The 11,054-nt window shown below is 43.5% G+C and overlaps 1 protein-coding gene across 9 annotated transcripts in view; it reads right to left on the bottom strand.

Moving 5' to 3' along the window:
- Positions 1-11,054, bottom strand: part of LOC135096728 (uncharacterized) — a 171,018-nt gene that overhangs the window by 21,088 nt on the left and 138,876 nt on the right. For 4 of the 9 annotated variants that reach the window (XR_010264967.1, XR_010264970.1, XR_010264969.1 and 1 more), the window contains one exon: positions 3,267-3,689. The exons of 4 other annotated variants lie outside the window; for them this stretch is intronic. The gene's annotated coding sequence lies outside the window, so the exon portion shown is untranslated. Of the gene's footprint in view, positions 1-3,266; positions 3,690-11,054 lie in introns of those variants that run through there. One more of the 9 variants, XR_010264968.1, reaches the window with a different exon arrangement.

Genomic DNA, 11,054 nt, shown 5'->3' on the forward strand with positions numbered 1-11,054 from the left:
TTACTGCTGCTCACTAGTGCCAGGAATCCCTCTCTACCTCTGACTCAAGGATCGAGACGCGGGCAGACGAACATTTTCCACAAAGGAGATTAACAAACAAGAAACACGCCTATGAGAAGGAAAATTGGCCAACAAACTAGATTAGAATGGAAAATTGAACAGTGAAAAAAAAAAGACATGGGGAGAGAGAAAGACAATGAGACAGAGAGGAAAGGGAGGGAGATGGGGAGGAAGAGAACGAGGAAAGGAGGGAGGAAGGAAGCTGATTGCGGTCTGCTGCATCAAAAGCTCTCAATTTGTCATCCTCAATGGGATAATACCCGAGTTTAATTGTTTCCCTCTCGGCAGGAATGCTGTAGACAGGGCGGCATGCTGCTCTCGTAGGGAATGGCAGCGGAATGGGAGAGGACGGGGAGTGGGGGGGACAGACTGCTTAGGTTGACTGGAAAATGGAGGAGTGTGGAGTGCAAGGTGGAGTTTGGCAGGGAGTAGAATGTTAGTGGGGAGAAAGTAAGAAGGACAGGAGGTTAAGATCTTGGTTGCAGAGGGTGGAAGTGAAAAAGGTGATAGGGTGTGGAATGCAAGGTGGAATTTGCATTTACGGAGCAGATTTAGGTGGATAGATGGAAAGAAGACTGATGGTGTGGAGTAGAAGTGGAGGTGGGGAGATGAGAGTGAAGGGAAGATGAAGTGAAGTGAAGCGACGATGGGGAGATAGTAGATTGATTGATACAGGAGGAGGAGGTGCAGTGTGGAGTGCATGGCAGGGGTGTAATGGGGAGGAGGCAGACAGCTGGAAGGAGAAGGCAGAGTGTGGGGAGGAGGAGGGTCTGGGAAGAGAAATGTAGGCTGAGCATAGTGGTCGGGTAATGGTAAATACATGCACGAACTATCCTCGTCTCCCCGAAATTGCCCTAATGACCCACTTACTGCCACACAAGCCGCTGCTCATCTCTTCTTATTTCTTGCCTTTTACGCACGCCAAGGAATGCACACCACGAACATTCCACATGAATTTTACACGCGATAAAATAAGATCTTTGGGTCAGCGTGCTAACTATGGGGGATCCCTGTCAGAGAATATATATATATATATATATATATATATATATATATATATATATATATATATATATATATATATATATATATATATATATATATATATATACACCTGATAAATACAAGAATATACTCGTATATACCACGAGCATGCACGAGTTCATATTATGGTCGCATTTTGAAGTGTTTTACGACATATGGAAACCGTACACACACACACACAGAGAGAGAAGGACATCAATGCATAATGCAACATATATATTTTTTCTCCTTTATTTATAAATATTTTTGCAATCGTTGTTTTGCATTACATGTATTTCACCGACCTTGAACAAATCACAATGTCGGAGCTGAATTATTGCATTTTTACAATAGATTGCAATCGCTGGTATTATTATTATTATTATTATTATTATTATTATTATTATTATTATTATTATTGTCATCATCATCATCACCATTACCATTATTTTCGCAAACAAGATACCAGTAACTATGAAGGTCGTTTAAGGTACGTTATGGGCACAGCAACAAAACACACACACACACACACACACACACACACACACACACACACACACACACACACACACGTCCAGGTACTATTTCGGTGTATTGGTGTGCTCCGATGTGGCCTAATTAAACCTACGCGTGGAGCCGAATGATCAGCGTCTCGAAAATGGACACTGCACATCATTACTATCTATTCACGTCAAAGCAAGTCCGTCAAACTCTCAAGATTTGTTCAAAGATTATTCGATACACTGGTGAAGCGCTTCGTTAATCATCACCATTAAAACTACAAGATTCTACAGCAGGAAAATGGTCTTCAATGCTTAGAGAGGGAGGGATTAGACAGCGCTCGCTACACTGGTACACCGCCTTAGAAGTACTGTGTTACATTGTCGATACATTTGCACAATTCTTGGCTTACATCACGTGCCTATTCTTTGCGTGTCCGATATGAATTAAGATTATCAAAGTTCCTATAGACATGCACATATAAAGAACGTCTGGCCTTATAGAATGATACGGCTGGGTAAGTTCAGAGGGCGGCCACTGGTTTAATGCATCATATATATGTAAATTGCCTATACTGGGAAATTGATGTACAAATGCACCACTACATCATGCCGCCAGTCCCGCCAGCGACCCCGAGCTGCCAGGATGGTGTTCGTGTGGCGAGGCGAGGCAATTTGTTGAAGGTTACAGTGATTAGTTTGTACGTTAAATATCACTTTCATTCACCATACTCTTACTCTCATTTCACTATCCTTTCCATGTTCTTCCCGCTATTTCATTTCAGGCTTCTTCTAGTACGTGCAAGAGGAGGCGTGAAAGTATGTGTGTATCAATAATGCGAGAAAGGAAATGAATCATACGTGTTTATCTATCGTGACTGCATTCCAGAGCTTCAAAGATTCCACTCCAAGGGAATCATCTCATTCACTTCACGCTTCCAGAAACATGAAGCGTCTGTGTATCTATGAATACGAGAAAGAAGTGCAACATTTATCACTATATTCATGATGACTTCATTCCGGAGCTTCAACGATTCGACTTCAAGTGAGTTGGCTTCGCATTCCTCCAAAGCTCTGCAGCTTATGAATTGGGGTGGTGGAGACGTGTGGCATCACCGGTGGCTACTCCTGCAGGATGAAGCGTACACCGAGTCGCTGATATACAGAACAGCCAGCAAAGCTTTCTAACTGAACTGACCTCCAACCAGTAATCGTTGCATGAATTAAAGGAGTCCTTAAATATTATGTAATTAACTTATTACTCACATAGTTGCCACGTGTCTCCATACTCTCTCTCTCTCTCTCTCACTTTAAACACTTTAAACACTTTAAACACTTTATTATGTTTGTCAACCTCTCTCTCTCTCTCTCTCTCTCTCTCTGAGCAGCATGACGTGTCACATATTATAAGATGCGAAAACATATCTTATACTGAGTAAAAACCTTATATAAACATCTACAAAGGGAGAGGAGGAGACGGTAAAAAGAGAGGATTACGTGAAGGAGTGGGAGAAGGGGAGGGGAGGAGGCGAGGGGGAGGAAGACATTGGGGGAGGAGCATAAGATGGAAGCGCGGGAAAATTTATCCTCGACAAAGTGGTATGATTCATTGCCTTCTACATAATATATCGTGTGTACTTCACCAGTAAGGCTTACTGTGGTGCGCGAAGACCGTGTTTGCAGTGTGAGAGAGGATACAAAGGAGGCACAGCTGATATGTAAGCAGCTGATACAGTCATGGCGGGGTGGCGGGGTAGGGAAGGGAATTTCCTGCTACAAGGGCAAGTCTAGTCACTTCATATAAACACTAACCTCCTTTTGTTGCAATGACCACGTGAGATGTTGGGAGAAGCCAGTGCCAGCCTCAGTACTGAGTTGTGTTCGCTGTGTCAAGGGTTGTGATGTCTTCCTCAGCGCTTCCGCAATGCTCCTAGTGTCCTGAGGCGGCAGCAATCCCATGTTTACTTTTCGTTTGCTCTTCTCTCGTCCAGCAGCTCACACACCTCTACATCAGAGGCCACACAGTCACCATACCCACGCACTGCACGCCGCTGCATGCCCTGGCCCATGACGTCAAGTTTGCTGCTGGCGGAGTGATACACCTCCCTGACGTGTGCCACCCTCCATGAAGGTGCCACCTCATGATTAATTTCCTGCATTATTTTAACCTTGTATGTAATTTGTTTTTAAGTCTTGATGGTTTGTGATGAAAGTTAGTGTTGTAATAGTATGGTTTATGGTTTTAAAAGTACAATGGATGTACGTATAGTTTAGCAACAGCACCAACGCCTCATCTTAACTACACTACCGCCCTCCGCCCCTCCCTCACTCCCTCCCTCCTCTCGGCTCTGCGTCCGTCCTTATGTAGTTTTCGTGGCCTTCGTGATGAAGTATAGAAGGTTTTGATAACATTACTCAAGGTTTTAATCATAATAGATCTCAGTACACTTTAAAAATCATTGTCTTTTTATGTATTGTTATGTAGAACTAGCGCTCCCTCCCTCTTTCTGTCCAACCCACTCTCCTTCTTTCGTGTCTTCCACCGTGTCTCCCTTTCGTCCACCTTTCCACCACCACATATCCGGCCATCTCCGCACACCATAACGAATCTGACAACGGTATATCTGTGAGGAAGATTTTCTATTCACAGTAAAGTCAGAGAATCCGTGAAACTACGCGCATTGCATCCTGAATAGTTTAGTAGATACGTATTTGAGGGAAGTCTTTTTAAAATACATGTAATACTCAAGTGAATGTAGATGGACGAACCTTGAAAAATGTTTATATTTGTAAGAAACTCGATATTAAACATTGATATAAGTTTGACTATTTCAAACTTAAAGAGGACGAACTCTGGTATCACTTAGGTTAGAAAGGCGAGTACTCAGCCGCCACCAGCGCCACCTCAGCCTCACTACAACTAAATTCGGGAGTTGGAAGCAATGCGTGAAGGAAAACTTCTATAACCATGTCGTGTTGCCCGCGTCATCTCCGCCACAGGTGTCTAAAGGGATGCCACTCAATGACCGAGAGGAAGACGTAACGAAATGTAAAGGCGGCGGCTAAACTCTGCAAAAATAATGCCAGCAACTTTTCGTCACGACGCACCGCCGGAGGAGCGTCTCAGAATTAAAAAGTTTAGGTATTAAAGTTCAAAAGTGGTGACGGGCGGTAGTCCCTCGCGACTGAGAGAGAGAGAGAGAGAGAGAGAGAGAGAGAGAGAGAGAGAGAGAGAGAGAGAGAGAGAGAGAGAGAGAGAGAGAGAGAGAGAGAGAGAGTGTGTGTGTGTGTGTGTGTCTACCTGCTGTCCACTTTCCTCCTCGTTACATTTCCAGTACAACACATCCAACCCACACCCGCCCGCGAAAAAAAAAAAAACTTCAAAATAAGAATCCAATGGGTGTCACGTGTCCTGTCGGCCGGAAGTGCATTATCAGTACACCTTATATTACACTCACTTTCTGCCTGTCCGTCTGTCTGTTAGGCGGAGTTTCTGGTACTCTCTCCCCCTCTCTCTCCCTTCCCCTCTATCTCTCTACTAGCTTAACTTGAATCTCCCCAAACAAGCGAGGCAGCGCTGGGCAAAGGAACACACAGGCATCCAGCGTTACACAAGGCTGTGACAATAACATCCGCGAGCCTCGTGGGTGTACCTGAGGGAAGGGCGAGGCTCTGAGAGGCGAGGGGCGAGGAGGGACTACATGCGGATACAATTGCAAAACTTCTATTAAGGATGTGCTGGTGTAGGAGAAGGGAATCTGGTACTGCTGTGTGTACATATAAAGAATGAAGAATGAACAGTGTGTGTGTGTGTGTGTGTGTGTGTGTGTGTGTGTGTGTGTGTGTGTGTGTGTGTGTGGACTATGCTGGAAGGGAAAGGCCTGCCCAGGGCTGTTGTTGTGTGCGCTGCTCCCTGTAGGCGTCCCTTCAATGGCCAAGAGACTGCGGTGACCTTTCCTTGAAGAATGATTGGTGTACAGAAGGAAGTGGACGCTGGAGTGCACGTGACAGGCGGCAGCGCAGGGAAGGCTGCACAAACAGTACATAACACAATCTATTCTTCCACATAAGAGCTGTGTCAAGGTGTACTTACATGGCGTATACAAGTCGGATAATACATATCAGTAGTGTATTATTATATTAGATTAGATAAGCACCAGTAACACTTGTTATGAATGTTTCTATTCATATCTACTGTATATATACATATAGTTGCCCAATGTTCCCTCAAAGAGAGAGAGAGAGAGAGAGAGAGAGAGAGAGAGAGAGAGAGAGAGAGAGAGAGAGAGAGAGAGAGAGAGAGAGAGAGAGAGAGAGTTGAAAAGGCAAAGGTGTACATTTCAGTTAGAAAGAATGGAATGGAAATACAACCACATTTTTACAGCTCGTCACTGGGATAAAGGAATGAATGTAATAACAAGTAAATAAGTAAATAATATTACACGCTATGCTATTTTAAAAACATTTTTGGTTGAAATATTTGCCTCACCTCCTATGAAGCGGACTCACTTTATTCTCTACAACAGCATTTGCTTGTGACTCATTCCTCTCCAGCAACAGTACAGTAATTCTTCAGAAAGACATGCAAAATACATTGTCACTTAAGTTTTGAAACGAATGTCTCTCATTATCATTTGGTGATATTTTTTTTTTTTTTCTAAGGACATTCATCAATATTAACTTTTCTATGATTTTAAAGCTTCTGTTAAATCTCCATAGATTCTAGTGATATACAGTATGATTTCGCTCATGTCGTGAAAATATTTCAATAACCGATCGATATTGACGTAACCTTGCTGCAGGAATATCTAACCTGTAGGGGTTTTAATGACGTAATCGATGCTACATTCTGACGGTAACATAATACCAGGCGACTGCTACGATTTGGGGCGATGTGTTACACTCCATCTGAGCGGCATCGTTTCGGGGCTGGACATTATTCCCTGTTGACAAGTTGTTCCGGAGTTCAAAGCATTTTTTCATGATGGACGCTGTCAGAGGTAGCACACGCCACGCACACACCGGCACACACCGTGATACTCGTATACCACTGTGGCTGAGCTCACTGGTGTAGCACAACACACACACTCACACATGGGGTACATTTACAGCTGAATAGACAGATGATACAAACGCACACAATGTAACTTTGCCTATAGTGTTGCTTTTTGTTATCATTGAGGCTGCTACTATCCACTACTACTACTACTACTACTACTACTACTACTACTACTACTGCTGATACTACTGCTTAAACTGCTCCGTACGTACTAATACTCCTGCTATTACTTCCACTATTACTGGATTTAGCGGGGGTAGCGCTGCCAGGTCGCCATCTACTTCATTCTATTCACGAAGCGTCGTAAATTCTGGCGACACTTATTAGATTCCTAGGGTTGTCAGGACGTGCGGGGTTGTCACTCGTCCGTGGCGGGAAGTAATCCAATATCGAAAAGATTTGCCTTAAGGGGAAGCGTTACGAAGATGGAGTAACCCCAAGCATCTCAGATTCAGTGCTGCAGGAGGAGGAGGAAGAGGAGGAGGAAGAGGAAGAGGAAGAGTAGGAGGAGGAGAAGAACCATAACAACAACGATAACGAAAAGGAAAGATGACATGCGTAATACGAGACACTCCCAAAACTGTATATAGGATTATGAATATATGAGCAGCCTACATAAGATTGAATACGATTTCTTCCACGTCTTCTGAAGTGTTACCAATATTTTACTATGACTTGAAACTCTTCCCTGCATATCCTCTTTTCAAATTTGTTGTGGTGTACAGAGGTGTCTGGATATGCGGCGGTGGGAAGGCGTGGGGAAGAGACGGTTGAAGGAAGGAGGGACGAAAGGAGGGAAGGAGAGAGGGAGGGGCGGAGGCAAGTAGTATAGTTACGATGAGGTAGTGATGTTACTAAACTATACGTACATCCACTGTCCTTATAAACCCTTAAAATTATGCTATGATAACACTGTAAGTTTCATAACAAACCATCACGGCTTAAAAAATCACATATAAGGATAAAACAATGCAGGAAATGAATGATGAGGTGGCACCGTCTCACCGTCAGGGAGGTGTATCTCTCCGCCAGCAGCAAACTTGACGTCACTACTTGGCGCGCGAAGGTCCAATGTGGGACCGTTTGGTTACTGCTTGTAATTTGAAAACACAACCTGTGAGCAGTAGCCAGGGCATGCAGCGGCGTGCAGTGCGTGGGTATGGTGACTGTGTGGCCTCTGATGTGCAGGTGTGTGAGCTGCTGGACGAGAGAAGAGCAAACGAAAAGTAAACATGGGATTGCTGCCGCCTCAGGACACTAGGAGCATTGCAGAAGCGCTGAGGAAGATAATACAACTCTTGACGCAGCGAACACAACTCTGTACTGAGGCAGGCAGTGGCTTCTCCCAACACCTCACGTGGTCATCACAACAAGGTTAGTCTTACTATGATATTAGTTTTGCCTTTGTAGCGGCGAGCCGTATGTCCACCCAGAGACCAGATCAAAGGTGTCAATGTTACTTTTTTCTTACACGCTGCAAACACACGGTAATCCTGCACTAGGGTAGCCCTTAGTGGTGAAGCAAAAGGCGATCCCTTACCATGAACACAATAGATCGTGACATACTTGTTGTGGAGGATCAATTTCCCCCGCTATACACTCCCCCCCATCTCCCTCTCCTCCGTCCCTCCCTCGCCTGTCACTCTCCATCCTCCGTCTATCCTCTCTCTCTCTCTCTCTCTCTCTCTCTCTCTCTCTCTCTCTCTCTCTCTCTCTCTCTCTCTCTCTCTCTCTCTCTCTCTCTCTCAGCAGCAGAAGCAAACTTATGTCAATAACAATAAGTAATATAATAATGATAATAAAGATAATAATAGTAATAATGATAATAATAATAATAATAATGATAATAATAATAATAATAATAATAATAATAATAATAATAATAATATTAATAATAATAATAATAATAATAATAATAATAACCTTCCCTCCAAAAACTAATATATCCTCCAACATTTCCTCCCGTCTCTGCCTCCACATCTCCCGTCCCTGGACCCACATTCCTTCCCGCCGCTGCCCTCAGATCCAAATCCCGTCACTGGCACCAAATATCTTCCCGTCCCGCGCCCTGGATCTCCCGTCGCTAGGCAAGATCTCCAATAATTAGCTGGCAGACAGGGCAGCGGGGGCTGAGGAGAGCGAGAGGGAGACAGGCGGCACGGTATGAGTGTGTGTGTGTGTGTGTGTGTGTGTGTTTATTTCTAGTTAGTGTGTGAAGTTCTGTGTGCAACATATTTGACAAGTATATATATATATATATATATATATATATATATATATATATATATATATATATATATATATATATATATATATATATATATATATATATATATATATATATATATATATATATATATATATATATATATATATATATATATATATATATATATATATATATATATATATATATATATACTGCATATGTATATATATATATATATATATATATATATATATATATATATATATATATATATATATATATATATATATATATATATATATATATATATATATATATATATATATATATACTGCAGCAGCAGTAAGAGTGTTTTATTCATTCATTCACTTCGTTCTGTATTCATTTGTTTTATTTACTTATTTTTGTAGAGTATAGGCGTGTGTTGGGTGGGGGAGCGTTCTCGTGATGGGCCAGCCAGGCAAAGCTTTGGTACACGAATTCCTGGAAAAACTAGTAATTGGTTAAATGTTTCGTGCAGGGAAAGGCGAAGTGCTGACACGGAACCCTGAGTGCTTTGACCATGGTTATTTTTTTCACTCTACCAAAAGTGTGGGGGCATCTTGCGGCAGGAGGAGATAATAGAGGAGGTTGTGAAGGAGTGAGGTGGAGGAGGAGGAGGACGATGAATAAAAAGGTGGTGGATAAAGAGGAGAGTCGTAACAAATAAGGGAGAGGGGCACTCGGAGGAAAAACGAGGGAGTAAAAACCAACTAGAGGAAGGTATGAAAGCTACATACCACAACCTCACTCAGCGTTAACCCCACACAAAACACACCGCTACACTCCTCACAAAAAACACCCACACACACACACACACACACACACACACATAAATGGGGAACGCCGCAAAAACTTTACTGTCGTGATACTCTTGCCCTCACACACAAACACACACACACACAGCAACTAAATAAATAAATACACAGTTAACCAAGGAACAGGTGAACTACACATTTACCTGCGGCACTTCGACTGATTGCTTTGGGCAGGTAATTCTCTCACGGCACATCAGTTAGCATGGAGAGAATAACACCAAGGTTTACCATTAACTTGTCCTCACCCCTCAGCCTGTCTGCTTGTCTGCCTGTCGGTTTCCTGTTCTGCCTGTTTCCTCTAGCCATTCATAGTATCTTATTTCCACCTGCCCCCCTCCCTGCCTATCTGTCGAACTGCTAGTCTTCCTCTTTCCTCCAGCCGTGCATAAACTACCGATGCAGAAAATCAGATCCGTCAGCCTGCCAGTGTCAGCAAGTTAAACAAGTCAGTCCTGAGTCAGTGGCACAAGTTGGCCCACTAAAGTTTTCTTGGAGGCGATTTTCAGATAGTTTCACCTAGATACGTGTGAGTTGGAGGAGCGCTTTGGAACCCTGGTGGTGTGGGTGAGGAGAGGGAGAGAGGGGTGACTGGGAGAGGGAAAAGGGAAGTGGGATGGGGGATAGAAAGGGAAGGCAGGGAAGGGAAGGGAGAGGAGGGGAGTCTTGCTAACGACTGCGAAAATCCGTGAACTCGTATTGCAAGTCGTGTTGCCAAAACAAAAGTGCGATTGCATGTGTTTTTAAAATATTTATTGCGGCGTAAACCAATTCCACCAGGGAGAAAAATACGGCATGAAAACACTCCTTCCGGGCAGACGTCGACAGCCATTGCCACGACACTCAACCATTATATTCCCTGAACGTCAACCACTAAGGCAGCTTCACTCCACCAACGATAAGTATCATAAAAGTGTACGCGTGGTTACATTTTCCCCAATCTCACAGTCCTAAACCCGTATTCTCAAAGGCAATACAAGACGAAGGCATAAACATATCACATTCTTCTCCCGCACAGCTCGACTCAGCAACACAAAACAGCCGGCAGAACAATGGTAATAATCAGCTTACGTCCAAACTCCCCCACGGAAAGGAAGGACCAATTTCCAACTACTTTAGCGCATATTCGCTCCCGGAACACCTGCGGCCTTTGAGGTGTCCTCGGAACGCCAGGTGGGAGGGCCAAATTAATCTTTACGGAAAAGTTGAGAACCGCTTTTGCGTCGTCACCGGCACACACCGGCGGCCCCATAGCGAGTCTGGGAAGCAAATGGAGGAGGGTGAGGGAGAAAGAGAGAGGAAGAGCGCAAAAGGGACAAAGAGAGGGACAAGAAGACTATAACGAAAAC

Source organism: Scylla paramamosain, unplaced genomic scaffold, assembly GCF_035594125.1.
Source record: "Scylla paramamosain isolate STU-SP2022 unplaced genomic scaffold, ASM3559412v1 Contig6, whole genome shotgun sequence".
NCBI classification, from domain to species: domain Eukaryota; kingdom Metazoa; phylum Arthropoda; class Malacostraca; order Decapoda; family Portunidae; genus Scylla; species Scylla paramamosain.